Genomic DNA, 19,808 nt, shown 5'->3' on the forward strand with positions numbered 1-19,808 from the left:
CATTTACACACTAGGTGATTTCTTTGGACAAGATATGTCTCTATCCTTTGAAGGGCTCCAGCGGAGATTCGCTATTCCATCTACAGATTATCTAAAATACATTCAAGTGTTCACTAGTATTCGTAACTCTACACTCAACATCAATCTAGATAGTTTTCACTTTTTTTCTATTATTGGGAAACGTTCCACCAGGATAGGAACTACATATGATACACTCTCTGAATATTCTGCTGACAACCTAGATCGTGTCGAGCGAGCTTGGGCACTAAAACTCGGAAATCCAGATGTGGACATCGATTCTTCCCTGGCACTCTCAGCAACATTATTTTTAGCCTCCAATCTTAAAGCTCGATATTACAAAACTGTCTATAACCTTTATTATACCCCGTTCAAGCTTTTTACTTGGGGTTTGCGGACAGATGATAGCTGTCCAAGATGTGGACAGGGTCAAGCAAATCTAATTCACATGTTTGGTGATTGCCCCAAACTTGATACCTTACAAACTATGATTGGGGGATTTTGGGCTCAAGTTTTTGGTCGGAGTCTTAGAACCTCAGCTACTTTATATCTTTTGGGTCAGGATGAATCTCTAGGTTATAATGCGGAGGAACGCAGGATTGTCTTTTTAGGCACCGCCGTCCTTCGTATTATACTTGCCGCCCGCTGGAAGGATCCTGATGCACCCACTTTTCAGATGTGGCTTAGCCGATTCCTTGCCACATGCAAGCAGGAGGTAGCTATATATAGTATGAGAGGAAGAAAATCCAGAGCTCTCAGTGCCCGGATCTGGGCCCCAATTTCATATTGGTACTCTAATGTAAGATGTCCCTCTTGATCTGATCTGAATTGATTTGATTTGACTTTATTCATGTAGTTTTTATTGGTTAACAATGCTTTCTTTCCTGCCTTTTTGTTTGTATTTTCTGTACAGAATTATCCGATGCACTATTGATATTTCACGTTTTCACTTTTTTGTAATGAATTGACAGTCTTGATTTCTACTGATATTGCTCCAAAAAAAAATGTTTTTAATTACCAGTTAATAATTAATAAACGTAAACAAATTACCAATACCAATAAAAAAACATTACTTAATTACAATTAAATTACTTCCCACCCTATTACCCTATAAACCCACAACCCGCTCCAGTACTAAAACATAAAATTAACTTAAAAATTAAATGATTAATATATAAAAAATAATACACATATAATTTAAAACAAATAAAATACTTAACAAAAACATATAACACATACATATAAAATACATAATAAAATACATAATAAACAAATATCGATATTAGTAACATCAAAATTAGTAACATCGATATATTTGATATCGATATTACTAACTTCGATATTACTTACATCGTTGTAAAAAAATTAGATATTACTTACCTTAGGGTCGATATTCTGTCCAACGATATTCTTGACCTCTATATTCTTGACCTTCAATATTTCCAACTCGATATTACTGTAGGTCAAAATTTTTGACTCGATATTTAGACTGTGCACCAATGTATACATAGCAATTATGGTCGAGGGATTTCCATCGATACATTTGTACATAAGTCCAGAAATTGCTGAAGCATAACCGGATCCTCATAATTCATCATCTTGTTATTGTAGGTCACTCTAAAAAGGCATGGGTGGAATAACCCATATCGAGCGTTCAAAGTGCGAAGAGCAGGCCTCATATCCAGAAATTTCTTGCAACGATCTGCAGTACTTTTGGCGTAATCCTGTGCAAAGAAGAGGTTGGAACCATTCCAAGTAATTTTCCCTTTTTGCTTGGCAGCCTGAAGGACCTTGAGTAGATCAGTATACTCCAGAAAGTACAAAATAACACCTCTGGGTTTAACTGTAGAAGATGAGGAAGTAGAAATGCGAGAGGATGGACCTAGGCGATGTGCACGTTGGATGTTTAAAGTTGGAGAATTCGGAAGACCGAGAAGCGCAGGTAAAAATGACTGAAAAAAGGATATGGATTTGACCCGTCAAGTCCCTCAGCAAGACCGTAAATTCGTAGGTTATTGCATCTATTCTGATTTCCTAAATTTTCCACTTGTTGCTTGAGGATTTGAATCTCTCTGTGCATACTAGGAACTTGATCAGCAATAACTTGAACTGAAGAAATAGTTTTTTCAAGGTGATCAACTTTTTGCTCCTTATGTGACCAATTGACTTCAAGGCTTTGAAAGCGAGCGTTTGTGTCAGCCATGTAGGGCTTGAGTGAACGAATCTCCTCCATGTAGGGTTTGAGAGAGCACATTTCTTCTAGTAGAAGCTCCATAGAAATAGAAGAGGCTGTATTAGTTGGAGAAGGGGGATTCGTTGTAACTCGTTTCCCAGTATTAGAGGCAGCCGCAGAGTTTAATTAAGAAGTATTTTTTTGTACTTGAACGCGAGGTATGAGGATAGGAACTCTTCATGGAAGGAGAGTAATTTGGTGCTTCCTCCAAATTCTCTTGCAAAACACTAAAGGGGTTAACATCCTCTAAAGACATGTTGGCGATGTTAACTTGTTGAGAGGAACTTCAATTGAGGCGTGACATCGCCATCGAGAAGGCAAGAGATAAATACAAGAATCCACAAGGATCAAAAGTCAAAGTAAGTATCCTGAGTGCGTAAAATGATGGCGCAGTAATAAAACTTTATGAAGAATAATTCCTGCTTATCATAAAGAAACCAACTAAAGCAGTGCATAAGAAGGACTGAACAAAAACTGTAGTGACAGCATCACAGGACTTCGAAGTAGACAGTCTGGTGAAGGAATAAATTTGATAAAAAGAGCAAAGCGCAAAAAATCCTTAAAAATAGTCCTTATCCTAGAAAGCATGTGTAGAATATACACTGCACAAGCACTTTTGTCAAAAAGGAGGTGTTGCAGCATAAAGCATAGAAATTAATATGTTGGTGAGGTAAAATCCACAAGAAAATGGCAGAAGAATTCTGGACGGTATAAATGGAAAATATTCAGTTAGCAGTAAAAAGTTATTATGCCCATACTTCACTGAGGGCAAAACATCCACAAAGAAAGCATTATGAAGATGTGTAGGTCATTAGTATGAGGAAACTGCAGGCATCGCTTGTGGGAGCAACAGAGGCGGCAAAATGGCGGTCGCGGTTCAGGTGCAATTAGTTTGTGTTAAAGAGACGGAGAAAAGCATAACGCCGCTCACCTCCCTCGACAAAAAGATAACAACGGGGACTGCAAGTGCTCCGGTTGCGAAATATGCGGGTTTGGAAACCACTGAGTCATTGGGAGCACTCGAAAGCCTCCCGTCGCGACTACGTTCCCGCAGACCAGCGGCCATTTCCTTCTCTGCCAAGACCACGCCCCACCACTCATTTGGTCTGACACAGATTGCTGAGGCCAGGACAGGGTTGATGCTGCGGCCACTGATGTAATTTAGTGGTCATCAGGCGTCACAGTTGAAGCCCCCAACTTGCCCCTTACTACCCCTGACATCGCCCTTGTGACACCTTGCCTCAGAGGTGGCAAAGGCAGTGCCAAGAACAAAGGGATGTCTCACATTATCAGAGTCAAGCTCTTATCTAATTTTCTGCTAATTTGTATTACATTAGTAGTGAATGAAAGTTTATTATTCACTATTAGTGTAATAAAAATTGAGCTGCTCGATCTAGACCTTCATGGACATCTTAGAAAAGAAATAAAAATGGTTTTAATGTATGTTGTGTGCGTGCATGTGGGTGAGAGTGCTTTTGGGTGAGAGAGAATGTATATGTGTGAGCATGTATGTTTGTATATGGAATTTTGGATGTCTGTGTCAAAATTAATGTGCAAGTATAAGTAAGTAAGAGGGAGTGAGAGAGTGCAAATTAGTGATTCAGGGTGCGAGTGAGTGCATGAGAGTAGATACAAATGAATGAGTGCAAGTCAGTTCTAATGATGGAATGAGTGTGAATAAGTGAATGTAAGTGAGCATGTGTTGTTATGCTTGCAGATCCGCTGTTGTATCTGGCATGCTCCTTGGCTTATAGAAGCACCCTTGATAAAATGTTGGCACTTGAATAATGGAGGCAATACTTGCATATGGGATACCCTGGGCAATCGACTACTAGTTCTCTGTAGGTACAGTTTGGCATGGAGCACAATAAAAAATACCATCCCCTGCCTCCTGCAGGAACTTTGTGGCAAAGTTGGCACCTGTGACTAATATTTTTGGAAATGGCGCATTGGAGGACATTTTTGGCATATGGAAAGACAACTGTGGCAAGGTCATGGGACTAGCCATGACAAATGTGGTTCTTGACATATTAGACATAACCTTTTACAAATGGGACCTTAGTAGTGTAGTGCAAAGGAAGTAGTATTAGGAAAATTCTAGCACTGACATATAGTATGTAATGGTTAGGTCAATAGGGATCACCATGGCAAAATTCTCGTCCTAACAATGGAGGTAACATTTGACATAAGGCGCACCCATAGCACATTTTAAAAACATAATTGGGAGAACTTATGGGGACTTTCAGATTTCAGGAGCTTGGACAGGACTTGAATATTATGGGGTCGATTCGGGGAAAAATTCATCTGTACGATTCGTGGACATGCCGTACGAACTGACGAGTACGATCCGGACCGGGGGATGAGGACGCGATTCGTACGGTCCACATCAGGTAAGGGTGATACGTACGGAGAAGCACACATTCACATACACACCGTACAGTGCGTACACCCCATGATCGCAGGGGTACCCCTGCGATCATGGGGTGTACGCACCGTAACCCGCGATCGCAGGGTGTACGCACCATACACCCAGCGAACATGGGGTATGGTGCGTACACCCTGCGATTGCGGGGTATGATGCGTAACACCCCATGATCGCAGGGGTACGCACCGTACCCCTGCGATCATGGGGTGTACACACTGTACCCGGGGGGGGGGGGGCGTTCCTTACCTGTTTTGAGGCGAACTTTGCTTCTCCGGACATTTTTGGCTCCCGAAAATAAGCGTCGTACGGTGGGTACCCGACACGATTCGTACTTGCTGGGTCGGAAAAACCAGCCGCGAACCGTACAGATGTGGCGTACAGCGGGTTCCGACGGAGATTCATACTGGGATTTGATTCGTACATACTCTGTACGATTCGTACGGAGTCCTGCTCCTGGTACGATTAGTACTTCGTCGTACGTACGGGGGATATTGCAGGGTACGATTCGTACTGGAAAAACGCTCCATACAGCTATTCATAGTGGTTTTCTCCGAATCGGAATCAACCCCTTAGTGAGTGTTTTTTTATAGCCTATAGCTTATTAGCAAATATTTGTGAATATTGTGCATTAAAATGCACTAGTAAAGCCAATTGTTTTTAAAATGTACTCGGAAGAGAACCCCCCCACCCTTTGTTCTCCCATAGAAGAATATATAATATTAATGATGCAAATGTGTAACTTCAGCAATGTGACTTATTGTGATGTCATCAGGTTTAAAGTTATGTGATATCACTTCTTGGGATGATGCAGGGTCATGTGATATCAATTAGGTGAAAGGGAATGTGATGTCATTTCCACTACCCCAGGCATTTTGGTGAATCGACATCCATGGATTTCATCACAAGACCGGAGGCTACCATTATGCATAACATCTTTTATTGCCACTCCTGCAGCACCTTTACAGACTTCACAATACACAAAATCACTAGAACTAAAACACACAAGTCCATAAATAGAATTAGTTTTCTTTTGGATTAAAAATAAGATTACATTTTTTTAAACAAAATAATATTTTCTTAAAAAGAGATTGAGAGACTTATGAGTTCAGATTTGGAAATTTCAGGTAGTAGGGTGAATGAAGAGTTAGTTAAAAAATTAATTGAGCCTGAAATGAAGAAACAAGTAAGAGAGATGGAAGATTATATTAAAAATAAGAGGAGGAAAGAAGCTGAGTCAGGTGAGGAATTTTACTCATTGTCAGAAGAAGGAATGATTATGGATGTAGAAACAAAATGAACAAAGAAAACTAGACAAATAGAGGAGGTAGATTTTCCACAAAATTTAGAGGTTGGCGATAAAGAAACCTTGACGAAATGTGTCCTTGGCGGCACAAAAAGATTAGGTGGCCTATTATAATGGCAGGTGGATCGCCACCACTCGTATGGCGGTGGCAATCTGCATGCCATTATTCACCACCCGCATGCAATTTATCCCTGCCATATTAAGACGCAATGGGATACTGTGGTGGACGGGAAGACCGTCCGCCACCGGGTGGAAAAGTCCATATCACAATGCATGTGGGAACTAGCCTTTTCGTGGCAGCAAAAGGCATGCAGTGTTTGCAGTTCTGGGCCCGTTGCAGTCCCCCATGATGTTGGTGGGGGTAGGGGGTGTCAAATGGAGGTACCTATGGTACCCCCTGCATCACCATGCACACGTGGCAGGCTCCACCCGGTGCCTGCCAAGCTGTGCCTGTAAATGCACAAATGCCTTTTTTGCATTGCGGCGGGTGTTGCTAACAGCACCGCCCGCTGCAATGTAAAAATGTTTGGCGGGTGCATCCTAATTGTGTATGTGGGGCTGCCACCCACATTGCGGGCAGTCCCATTTCACGATGCGATGGCGGGCAGACAAATAGACCCCTAGTGTCCATAGTAGCACACAAGTGAAAGATGCCCTTGGTGGCACACAAGAAGAGGAGGATTTTGACATTTTAATCCAAAATTCAAAGTGTGAAAAAAATATTGGAAATATGGATGAATATATTTTGGACTTACAGGAGGATGACGGTTATGAGGAATTTAAAGATATGGAAGTAGAGGCAACAACTGAGAGCATCAAGGATCACTTTGGGGGTGATATGCTTAGCCCAGGGAACATTAAGCACCCTACGAGCGGAGGATACTGTCCCATGGAACATGTTGCTAAATTCATAAAGACTTGGATACAAAAGCCATTAGACACAAATATGCGCAGAATGCTGAAGCCCTAGAACTGAGGAGAAAGGTTATGCAACTCCAAGTTTGGACCTGGATCTCATAAGTTATCTCTTTAGACTTGGGAGAGATCCTAGGAATGGACTATAAAGATCATTACAAATTTGCTAAGGCACTGGCAATGATTCTGGACATGGCAGAGGATGCTCATGCAAACGAGGAGCAAGTTGATGTGACGCTGTTAAGAGGATGTAGCCAAATAGCGTCAGTCCTCCTAAGTAATGCTAATGCTGGGATATTGCAGGAGAGGAAAGCAATTTTAATGAAAATACATCCAAATTGAGGGAGATGGCACAGAAGGAGGCAAGTGAGGATACAACGGGTTTGTTGTTTGGAGAAGGTTTAGAGAAAATATTGGAAAGTATGTTGGAACGTTTACAGCATTGGATAAGGCACAGGTTAGTATGAAAAAAGTGTTCGGAGTTTTTTGATGGGTCAGTAGAAGGGGACATTTTACTGGAGGTTGAATGCAGAGGTCCCACTATGGAATACAATTTAACTCACAGTATGGAGGGCAGTACAGAGTTAGAGGATATCAACAAGGTGCAGAATTCTATCCAAGTAGAGGAAGGACAGAAAGACAAAGCAGGAGATATTCAAGAGGATGAGGATTACTCAAAAAGGGAGGATAAGGTGAGTATGGGGACTACTTTTGATTCTTCCCAAAAAGGAGTAGGTGGACGATTGAGATTCTTCAAGAAGGATTGGGTGAGAATAACTTGGGATCCTTGGGTCTTGGACATGGTACAAGGTTTTGTAATAGAGTTTGTGATTTGTCCATTTCAGGAGAAGGAACAAAGGGAGATAAAAATGTCTGTAGAAAAAGAAGCTATAGTAGACAAAGAAATAGTTTCACTAACTGGAAGAAATGTGATAGTTTAAGTGGAGGAATCAGAAAAGTTATTGTATGCATTTGTTTCTGGTGCAAAAGAAGGACAAAGGGTGGTGATCAGTAATAAATGTAAGAGAGCTAAACAAATTCATAGTGTATCGTCATTTCAAAGATATTTGCAAATCAGATGGAAGACTAGATTGTGCCAATTCCTTTGTTCACCTTTCAGACTTTCCTCAGCACTTTGGTGTTTCACAAATGTAATGAGGGTGGTTGTTGCTTTTTTCAGCAGAGAGGAATAAGGATGATTATTTATTTAGACGATATTCTGATATTATCTCAATGCCAGGTAGAGGTGAAGAGATCAATGCAGGAGGTAGTGCTTAATGTAATAGAGAAGCAAGGAAGGAACTTTGTTGGTGGTTAGACAATATGGAGGCATGGACTATCCGAGCAATATTTGGAGCAGTGCCAGATTTCATGTTGGGAACAGATGCAAGTATGGCTGGCTGGGGAGCAAGTTTGGGAAGTTTGGAAACAGGTGGTGCTTGGACAAGAGTAGAGAGGTTAGAGCCTATAAATTGCTTGTAATTGACATCAGGTTTATATGCTTGTTTGTTATACTAGTGTCATGTAAAAGGGTGCTGAATGTAAATGCATTGGAGCTAAGTAAGAAAAACATTGCAAAAGAACAAAGACAATGTCTATATCTGTTTTCTATCCTTTATTTGCATAAGAGAGAGAAATTATGTGTAGTCAATTGTATAGAGGAGTATGAGCGCAGCGTAATGGAGCATAGGAAGGATGGAGATGTTCAGCTTCTGATTTTATATTTAAAGCCCTTTCGTGTTGTAAGCACAGCTACAATTTCTAGATGGGTAAAGAAAGTGATGAGTAAATGTGGGATTGAAGCTGAAAGGCTCAAGTCTCATTCACTGTGTGGAGCGATGGCTAGTAATATGTATTTATCAGGTGGTCACTTAGTGGAAATATTAAAAGCAGCAGACTAGGCGAATGCAGGGACTTTTGCAAAACATTATTTTAGACCCATTAGGCATGTTTCAAATGTTGTTTTAGGAGGCTTTGAACATGCATAATGGTAGCCTTGGGTCTTGTAATGAAATGGTGATTCTCCAAGCAAAGTGTTATGAGAATCAAGACTACAGTAAAAACGCAGAGGCTACCATTATCCCGCCCTCTACTGCCCATTTTGGGTAGGAGGTAAGGGGGTAGGTTGTGATTTCATTTACTTATGATAGTTTTCTGTTTAAAGTTGGCTGTAATAAAAAAAAGAAAAGGGGAACAGATTGATGATTTTGAGTTTTGTTTCTATGAAGGATGAAGGAAGGAGTTTTATTTAGAAGATGTTTTCAAAGAGGAAGAGTATTCGAAAGAAGATCCAGTTCACTGCATTAAAAGAGGAAGAATGTTTGGTGGAATTTCTAGTGTTTTAGTGTATTGTGAAGTTTTTAAAGTTGCTGCACGAATGTCAATAAAAGATGTTATGCATAATGTTAGCATTCCCGTCTTTAACGGAATCTTGATTCTCATTACACTATGCTTGGAGAATCGCCATTCTCATACATTCTTCACATAGGATTGTAAACATTAGAATGATTTTTATTTTTATTTACTGTGAGCCATATCCTTTGGATGTAATTTTGTCACCACCAGTGAAAAAACATTTTGAGTAGGGGTGGGCCGAATTTGCTTAATTTACTACACAAATCTTCGTGAAACGGTAAAAAATCTCCGCAAACATGCAGAAAATACGCAAACACGCGGAATTGCTTGTTCGCAATGCTTGGAACTGTTCGCAATTACTGTTTGAGTGCTCTGTGGGAAATATCTCGTGAACACACTTTTTGAGAATGCGAACAAGCAAAAAATTTAGCAAAGTCGCGGAATGCAGAATTCTGGCCAATTTCGCGTTCTCCCCGGAACGCAAAATTTTGAGCATCTTACATCGGAATGGCTTCAGAGAAGTGCTAGCCCCAAAAATGTAAAATCGATAACATACTAAAAAATTGACACTGATATTGATGCTGCTAATAGCTTTATTGCTGTCAAGTAGCCCACAGGTCATGTCTGATATTTTTGTTTTTAAAGGAAAACATGTGAAAAATGTGCACTAACGGTTGATCACTGCCACCACTCAACAGTTACTCAATGCTCTCACCATCGCTGAAAGCCCATCCCAAAAGAGTCAAGCTTTGGGATGCAGACTCAACAGTTACAGCCTGCGGGGTGGCTGTGAATATTTCTGACCGGCCAATCTCATAAGGGACATTATTACTTTGGGCTCCCCTAACATTTGTCTGTGAAATATGGCAACGAATGATGCTGGTTTGGGAAGCAAAGAAATCAGTGCAATCTTCAACATTCACACAATATTTCTAGTAGTTTCCTCCTTCATGAAGACGTCACACAGAATTGTGGCCAATGTCAACTCAGAGAAGTGACCCTCCTTCCCAGTGGATTTGTTAGAGGATACTCAGAAATTACCTTCATGATTTCTTCCTTTGATATTTCAGCCTTTCATTACATTTTAACACTCTGTGGTTAATTTGGGCATACAACGGGATGACAGCTTTTGTCTGCCACTGTCCTGTCATTCCATCCCGGTTTTTGTAGGTCAATAAAAATAGGAAGGGCAATATTAATCAGGGCCGAATTGGGATCCCAAAGCAACCCAGGCAATTTCAAAGGACCACCTCCCCTGCTGCATTTGTTACAGGCGTCCGATATAGCAGCACAGCTGCAAAACAGGCGCCCATCGCTACAAAACTGGCCCCCAGTAACAAAAACAGCCCCCATCACTGCATATTCAGCCTCCACCCATCCAGCTTCCCGAGAAAATGCCTGATACCCACTATGGCTAGTCGGGCCCTGATATCAATCAGATGTATGTATAGTGAGCCCTGATCATACTAAACAGCAATGCTATTTCTGTTTGCTAGGGCAGTGTCTATCTAAGACGCTCTCCCAGATGCCTATATTCATTTTGCCAATTAAATAGAGGCTTATTTGTCATCAAGGTATATTGTTTTAAGAGAATTACGTTTTTTTCTTTACAGGCGTTAAATATTTGGACATACTAATTTCCCATAGAGGTGGTAGAGTTATGAAGCAGATGCAGCTCTAGCTGAAATGGAGAATGCCAGAGAGAGCTTCGTCCAGGATGGAGAAATAGGATAGAACAGGTAGCAATGAGCCAGAGAATACAAATAAGTAATTGCTACAAATAGTGGTATGAGGACTAGACATATTTGCATACTGTTTAATCTGTGGGTGTGTTGGTTTGCAAAAACATCAACTAGGCCATTATCATCCAAGTCATCTTTCAGAACGACCTTGTCCTTTCTTATGATTCTTGTCCTGGGGCAGGACATATTCAGTATAGGAGCAATGACAAGATCCCAGTCTCCACCGAAAATGACATTGAAATACATGGACCATATTGTGTAAAGTTAGGATGCTCTTGCATATCGGTGATGCAGCACCAAGGTCAAGGGAAGAGAAATTGCAGTTGTGGGATAAGGTTAAAGAGTGGGATATAAATTGAAGGTTGAGGAATTTGAAAAGTGGGTATTCCCTGCACAGATAAGAGGCTAAATCTCATGGGTGATTAGAACAGGTATTGATGTAAGAATTGGAAAAGGGATAGGGAGGATATTGGAAAAGGGGCAGATAGGATGCGTGAGGTGGACAACTGGGTAGTGTTGGTGATAAAGGTTGCTGATAGTAGTTACCTATTATTGAAATCAAACAGTAAATACCAATTTGTGGTAAACGAAAGTCCATGTGTGTGCAGCCAGACACAGCATCCCTAAATTTTCAAATTTGAGCCATGCTGTGTCCAGGGACTCGGTCGATCACCACTGAGCACCTTCATCAATAACTTACAAAAATGGATTATAATTTAGGGTGGATGACAATCGTTGTCAGGGCAAACATGCAAAATCACCAAATTAAGCTGAGCTCAACCCCCTGAGAGCTTTAACACAGAGCAGACAAGCTTACTTTAGTGTAATGTGTAAAGTACCAAACAGTATAAATTCCAAACCAAATGTAACAAATTCAGTAACATTTGATAAGCAAAATTACACTAAAAAGTAACATCGAATAAGGGGAACCACAGATTTGATATTGTACAGTTTAAGTAAAAATAGTGCCAAGAAGCATGCTATTGATGGTCACTGTTAGTGGTGTCTCCTTGAAAAGTTCATAAATGTATTATTAGTCCAGGACAAATTGGCTTTCACAATCACTTCTGGATGTGAAAGTTCTCAAGATGCACTACCTCCTTAAAACAATACTTAATACAGGAGGACCATGAATTTCTATTAGCCCCAACCAAGGCTAAACCGTCATTAATTATCAGACAATTTAATTTGGTTTCTGGTTTAAGTCATACTGAATCCATAACAATCAATTAGAAAACCTTGATCCATCTCTTCATGGGGAATAAACGAGACAGAACTATTGGGGAGGGACAGTATACTCTTCAGAAATGGACTCTCAACAGTTTGCAAGGAAGATGCTTAGGCATACACTCAGATGTTGCTAACATGAAATGCTATAGATACATGTTTCACATCCAGAGGCCTATGACCTAACCTGTTGACAAACTCAAATACAGAAGAAATAGACCTCAAGAAACTGTGGGCCAAGGATCCCCTTGGGAGCTGCGGTCGGACTCCAATCCCTACCATGAGGGAGGTAACTGTGGCAGCACTACTGTAGGGGTTAAGTTGTCCTTTTCCGACTGCCTTTTCATGAAGGTTTTACTGAGCAGGGCCCCTGTCCCCTGTGAGCCACTGCTAAGTACCCTGGGGGCACATGTAGTGCCCCATACCTCCATGCACCGGGTGCTAGGCACCACATGATACCAGGCACATGTGCATGGATGTGCACTAAGTGCCTTTTGCTACTGCGGCTTGTGCTGCAGTCCTTTTCCTGGGTTGCAGCCCATGCCACTGTAGAAAAAGGCACTTTCTAACCACCTACCAGGCAATGATATTATAATAAGGCATGTGGGACTGCCGACCACCATCGTAATGGGGGGCAATGTGTTATAGATGACAACAATGGTTCCCAGAAGTTAGAGGAATCAAATAGAAGACCCAGGTGGGATAAAGAATCAGCCATGTTAATTGGGGTGCCCTTTACTTTACACATATGGGATTTGGTTAATCTAGGCCCTATCACTATTAGTTGGATTTTTTGTAAAGTTGTTCCCCAGGTACCAAGAATCTATAAAGGTTAGAAGCCCAACTCTGTTCTCGCAAGTAGAGAAGAGTCATTGGGACAGAGTAATGCTGGAATCGTATGCCTTCCAATGTGTAAACCCAAAACTAGGGTACATTCCAGTTAATTTATGAACAAGGTGAACAAAAAGGGAGAAAGATCACATCTCGTTTGTAGTGCTAGAGGCACTCTTGTGGTCTGACACCCTGTGATGACCTTTGACTACCATTATTTTAATTGATTTTGGTGTGTTGTTTTATACTAGCCTGAATGTACGACATCCTGCATATGCCTCGCTTCTCTTAAAGGTTTATTTCTTGTCATTTTGCAGTTTTTCAGTGGGAGCTGTCAGGGAGTCGAACAGCCTTGCCAAGAACAGAACGTGTGGGATGTGCATTTGAAAGCATGAGAGAGAGAGTGAGGTGTGTAATGTTCTTTTTGGTCTTGAAGTGCGACTTTATGAGCAGTGGTGCCCAAATGTGCACTGTGTTGTACATTCAGAGGTGAAGTATGTGATGCTATAAGCAGTGGTGCACAAATGTGCATTGTTTTGTACATTGATAATTATTATGAAGTTCTTACTATTGGCTTTAATAATAACAACATGAACGGGAAGTTCCCATTATTCTAAAGGACCAATCAATTCCAATATAAACAATTGCCCACAGAAAAGCTGCTAGTATCAAATCATTTTATTCTCATGTACATATATATTTATATAAAAAAGACTTCATTACTTCAAAAATTCTATTGACATATGTAATTCATGTGACGTCTGCCCAGAACAACAAGAGACAATAAAAACATTTTATATACAATAGTCACTCATACCATCAAGCATACACACATCCAAAAGTCACCACATACATCAAGATACCATATACTACAACCACATTCTCAACAAACAGACAGAAAGAAGCGCCGACGCGCGTTTCGGAAAAGTGCCACCATGGACGATTCCTTCATTAGGACGCAAGTCGTTCAGTTATATGTGGTCATCATGATCCTCCGATTTATGAAAGGGATGAAATGTTCAACTCAATTCCAGGGTTGCTGGGCAAACAACAGCATATCACAGTGTATCTGTGGGCAAAAATTGAATGAATAAACCAAAATTCCTATTTACTAAAGATTGGGAGAAGAGTGGGTATCAACAAGTAGAGAATCCCCCACGTTTTCTGGAAACCAGACAGAACCAGTACTGGAGGGAATAGTTAGTACAGTTGATACATCTACTATCCCTATTTTCAATCTGTCCAAGAAACCTATAGAAAAGAGTACTGTGGACCTCTTGTCCCGAGGATTATCTTTCGTCCCCACGGCTCCTTTCAACTCATTTGAACTCCAGAAAGACGTACAATCTTTCTTCCGTAAGATCAGGCTGAAGAAATTCTTCATGAATAGAGAGATCGGACCCTCCAATAACATCTCAGGGTTCCGACCTCCCTCTGTTTTTACACCATCCCTGGAACATGTGGGTTCTGAGGTCGGTGTGTTTGAGAAAGCAGTAGGCATTAAAATCCAGACCCTTGCTAAATATGTCCCGGGACCATCATACAATCTTGGTTATGATGAGTATCAGGCCCTTAAGAAGCTGTCGGCTGATAACTCTCTCATCATTAAACCTTGCGACAAGGGAGGTGGCATTGTTTTACTAGACAGTTCCACATACTAAGAGCGTATTATATCTATGCTCAACTGTCCAGAACACTTTGACAAGGTTACCAATTATCCGGTGAGAAGAATTATGACAAAAATCTTTGATATCACCAACGATGCTCTATCTAGAGGTTCTATTTGTAGTCAGGAGTTCGACTACTTTAATAAAACCTTTTTCAAAATACCGGTCTTATACGGACTCCCTAAACTACATAAAAATCTCACAGACCCACCATTTAGACCTATTGTGTCTACCATTGGGTCTCTTACAGAACCGCTTTCGAAGTTTGTGGATGCTTGCCTTGCCCCCATTATATGCCACCTTCCTGCATATGTGCACGACACTAGGCACTTGATTTCCAAAATCGAAGGTTTCGAATTTAATCCACACACTGACCTTCTTGTCTCAATGGACATTGAGGCATTATACTCAAACATTCCACAAGAAGGGGCGCTGGAAGCAGTTAAAAAGATGCTGGACAGTGCTGAGTATTCCTTTGAAAAATTATTTGTCCTTGAATGCCTCGCTGTAGTTCTTAAAGAGAATTTCTTCGAATTTGACAAAACTATCTATCAGCAAACTCTGGGAATTAGCATGGGAGCGGCTTGTGCCCTGAATGTAGCCAATGCGTATATGGGGGTGTTCGAAGAAAAACATATCTATAACAAACTTGCCCCCTTTTTTGAGAATGTTACCCAGTATAATAGATATATCGATGATATTTTCTTTATTTGGCAAGGCTCCTCAGAACAACTTAATGAGTTTATCCTATGGATAAATCTCTGTGACCCGCACCTCAAATTCAGTACTAACATCAGCTCGAATAAGATAGAATTTCTGGATGTTTGGATTCTAGAGAACAATAACCATATTGAAGTGTCTCTCTACACGAAGCCCTCCGCTCGTAACACTTTGCTTTTGCATGACAGTTACCACCCGCGCAGCCAGAGAAATAGCATTCCATTCAGCCAGTTTCTCAGGCTCCGCCGTAACTGTTCCGAATTGAGCAATTTCGAATACCACGCTGGAATTATGAAAAAGAAATTCATAGACAGAGGTTACCCCAAGAGGCTCATTAGGGACTCATATAAAAGAGCCAAATATAACAACAGGGAGAACTTACTGAAACCGAAAGACGACAACAAACTTGTGATGATCTCAACTCACTCAAACTTCAATGATAAACTGAGGTTTATTATCAATTCGCATTGGCATCTGCTTAATATAGATAAAACCTCAGATAAATTAGACAAACCCATCTTTGCGTTTCGACGCAACAAGAATCTAAGAAACCTTCTAGTGAGGGCATCGGTACCTGAGCCCACAGGCTCTATTCAAAGAAGCATCACTGGTACTAACCCCATTACGGGTAGTCACAAATGTGGCGGATGCCACGCCTGTGACCAAGTTATCTGTACCCCTGAGCTTAAATGGGGGAAAAGGAACATCAATTTCAAAGAAATGACCAACTGTAAGACCAACAATGTGGTGTATTTACTTACTTGCCCCTGCTCGAAGGGCTATGTGGGTGAAACAGGCAGAGAATTTCGTCTTCGATTCTCCAAGCACAAATCTTGTATTAGAAACTCCTGGCTGGGAGCTCCTCTTGTGGCCCATTGGAAAGAGTTGGGACATAAGATCGAAGACCTCAGGTGGCTCATTCTTGAGCACATCCATTGTCCGAAAGATGGAAATTCTGACGCCTTGCGGAGTAAAAGTGAAGTGTATTGGATTTTCATCTTGGAGACGGCTGTCTCAGGATTAAATGAATCCATCCCATGGGAAAACGCGATTCACTAAATACATTTATTTGTCCTGGTTTTGACACATAATATTCTGTTCTGTATACCCCCATGAATATTCTTTGTTATCCTTATACATTTATTTCAGGTTGGAATGTCTTTTGTACACGTTTTGGTTGAGTCCCCCTACCAGTCCTATCTCTACTGCGATTTTTCCACACACATGCATTTTACACATAGGAATAATAAAACCTCTTTAACGGGATCCTACTGGTTCTTCTTTTTTCATCTTCGCCTCTTTTTTACTTCTGTCAAAAGTTTATTTAGAATGGACTCAGAATGGAGTCGTGTGTCTCAGATTATACCTTGCGGGCGCAGTACAAATTCGTCGTCATCCTTCAGTCCTCTGTCTATTACCTTTTTCTCAATGGAAAGTCTCCCGTCTGTGTAAACAAATTCCAATATGGCGTCGTCCCCTCCCGCCTGTTTTATCATCCGAAGGGCTTTAGGTTACGGTTCTAGTGCGGTGTGACCGCTTCTACACAGGTGTTATATATCTTTCTATTCCAGCACAGTATATATTCGGTCCGTTTTCCGGAGGCATTCCCTCTATCCTGGTGCAGAAGGTGACCCGGTGGAAGACTTTCATGAGAGCTCCAACATAATTTACGAGTAAGTTCCTTCTATACAGTGAGTCCCTATTCTTATCATCTACCTCCCTTGGGATGTTGGACTTATACTGTGCGTTATGCATTTTTTTAGAAACTACTTCTGAAGCACTTATCCTGTCTCCACCCGGCCGGGCTCAGCGTGTGTTATTTCTATCGGTCTGTCTCCCTTGTTTGGACTTATGTGAAATATCGGAGGTAACTATTCTTAACTGGTTATCTTATTAGCATTCGGATACGTACTCCTAGTCTCTTTATTTACTGTGCATTTCAGCAGTGTATAGACTTACTTTGTGGCGTATAGCCCCCTTTGAATACGTGCCTCACGCATATAGGCTTAATCTGGATCTTATAGCCCCGTTTGAATACGTGCCTCATCTGAATACGACTCTATTGTACTTGTGATCGGGTTGTCGCTTAACTTATTATTTTTTATTCTGAGATGGAATGGGCAATGCGATATTCATTATCTTTCCCCCACAGTATTTCCACGATTGTATGTGTCTGCAATTCATGTGTACCGGGACTGCTGCACCTCTGTCTTCCCATCTAACAACTGCTTTTCTGAAAAGATAGGTGAGCAGTCTTTATCTTTTTTTTTAGATTCACCTAGGTTTTGCTAAATGTCTGAGTGATTAGGATGTATTCTTAGACTCGTTCTTTGTATATAGTCCCCAGAGTCTGTTTATTCATCACCCTCTTCCATGTCAGCGGCCTTTTACTGAGTGATTTGCCGTTTCCTGTCTAGAAGGCTCGGATGCTGTTCTCTCCTTGGGTATGTAAATGACGAGAATGTGCCCAGGCCACCCTGTTTATCTTTAATTGCTCGGTGGTAACTTTTGGAGTTAAAAGGTTTCCTTTCTCTTTAACCTTTTTTACCTAGGCGTATTGAGACTACCTTTTCCTTATTCTGTGTAAAGTATATTACCCATATACAGTAATATTCTTATCTTTCTCTGTTTAAGAGTTTTTTGTTTGCAGATATGCCTATTTAATGTATTATGTCTGAATTATGTTTGTGTTGCACTCCAACATTGACCTAACCCATTCCCCTCTTTTCCCAATCTTTAGTAAATAGAAATTTTGGTTTATTCATTCAATTTTTGCCCACAGATACGCTGTGATATGCTGTTGTTTGCCCAGCAACCCTGGAATTGAGTTGAACATTTCATCCCTTTGATAAATCGGAGGATCATGATGACCACATATAACTGAACGACTTGCGCCCTAATGAAGGAATCGTCCATGGTGGCACTTTTCCGAAACGCGCGTCGGCGCTTCTTTCTGTCTGTTTGTTGAGAATGTGGTTGTAGTATATGGTATCTTGATGTATGTGGTGACTTTTGGATGTGTGTATGCTTGATGGTATGAGTGACTATTGTATATAAAATGTTTTTATTGTCTCTTGTTGTTCTGGGCAGACGTCACATGAATTACATATGGCAATAGAATTTTTGAAGTAATGAAGTCTTTTTTATATAAATATATATGTACATGAGAATAAAATGATTTGATACTAGCAGCTTTTCTGTGGGCAATTGTTTATATTGGAATTGATTGGTCCTTTAGAATAATGGGAACTTCCCGTTCATGTTGTTATTATTATTGACTTCCCTGGTGGGTTGATCCCCCGTATCCTTTCATTAGGTTCAGGGTACCCTTTACGTTCTATAATTCTTACTATTGGCTTTGACATGGCCTCATGTCATCCTGAATTCTGACTCTTCCTAGCTTGAGCTTTATCTGCATCACAGCCACGCTTGCAATTATTTGGGTTAATCACGTTCAAGGATTGTTTTTGTGAGAGATTGTTTAATGTACCCTTGAAGGTTTTCGTGAACTTTGTCAAGATAAAGGCTGGAACATGTGACACTGTAGAGGGAACGCGGAAACTCCTTCCTGCCATGGATTGCTTCCTTGGAAGCTGGCCAGTCCTGGTAAGATTCCTTTCCTGCAGGGAGGAGATTCTCTAACCTTCTAGTGTATTTTTTGAGATTATAAAGCTGAGGGTTGTTGACTTAGAGCAGAGGTCTTCAAACTTTCGTAGGCTGAGCCCCCCCCCCCAGCTGAATTTTTTAGATGTTGGGCCCCACCACCACCTGGCGGAAATTTCTGGAATTGACCTGCCACACGCATATTCCGGGTATATCCAGAAAATAATGTTCAATACAATAAGAGTGTTTAGTAAACTGCAGGTTTGTGAGTGGGTGTGGTGAAATTACTGAGGCTTATTACACAGCTCAAAACACCACTTTCCAAGATAAAATGTGCGCAAATGGTTTTTACTAGAATGCTTGACCTATGGATGCGGCGCCGACCTCATGGGGAGGCGCTGTGTTTAGCAATAACGTATTAATGAACTTATGAATAGCACATATGCCTGGTGGTAGTAAGAGAATCCGAGGAGGCAGTCCTGGGGTGTGGGGGCACCAAAAATGATTCTCGCACCAGGCGCCACTAGCGCTAAAGCCGGCCCTGAATACATAGTAGTGCATGAATACATACTATTTAGTATCAAGACAAGCAATTTGCAGGCTGTTTAAACAGCACATCGCTGGTTGGCATTTTGCGTGCCTCCCTTTGTAATTTTAAGAGAAACTTTCAGGGACGTTTTAAGGATTTTGGGGGGCCCTGGGCCAAATGTATTTTGGGGGCCCCCGTTCTGACCAGCTTTGATTTTATGATTCAGTCTCAGCTCTTTCA

The sequence above is a fragment of the Lissotriton helveticus genome, chromosome 5_1 (assembly GCF_964261635.1).
Source record: "Lissotriton helveticus chromosome 5_1, aLisHel1.1, whole genome shotgun sequence".
Classification (NCBI taxonomy): Eukaryota; Metazoa; Chordata; class Amphibia; order Caudata; family Salamandridae; genus Lissotriton; species Lissotriton helveticus.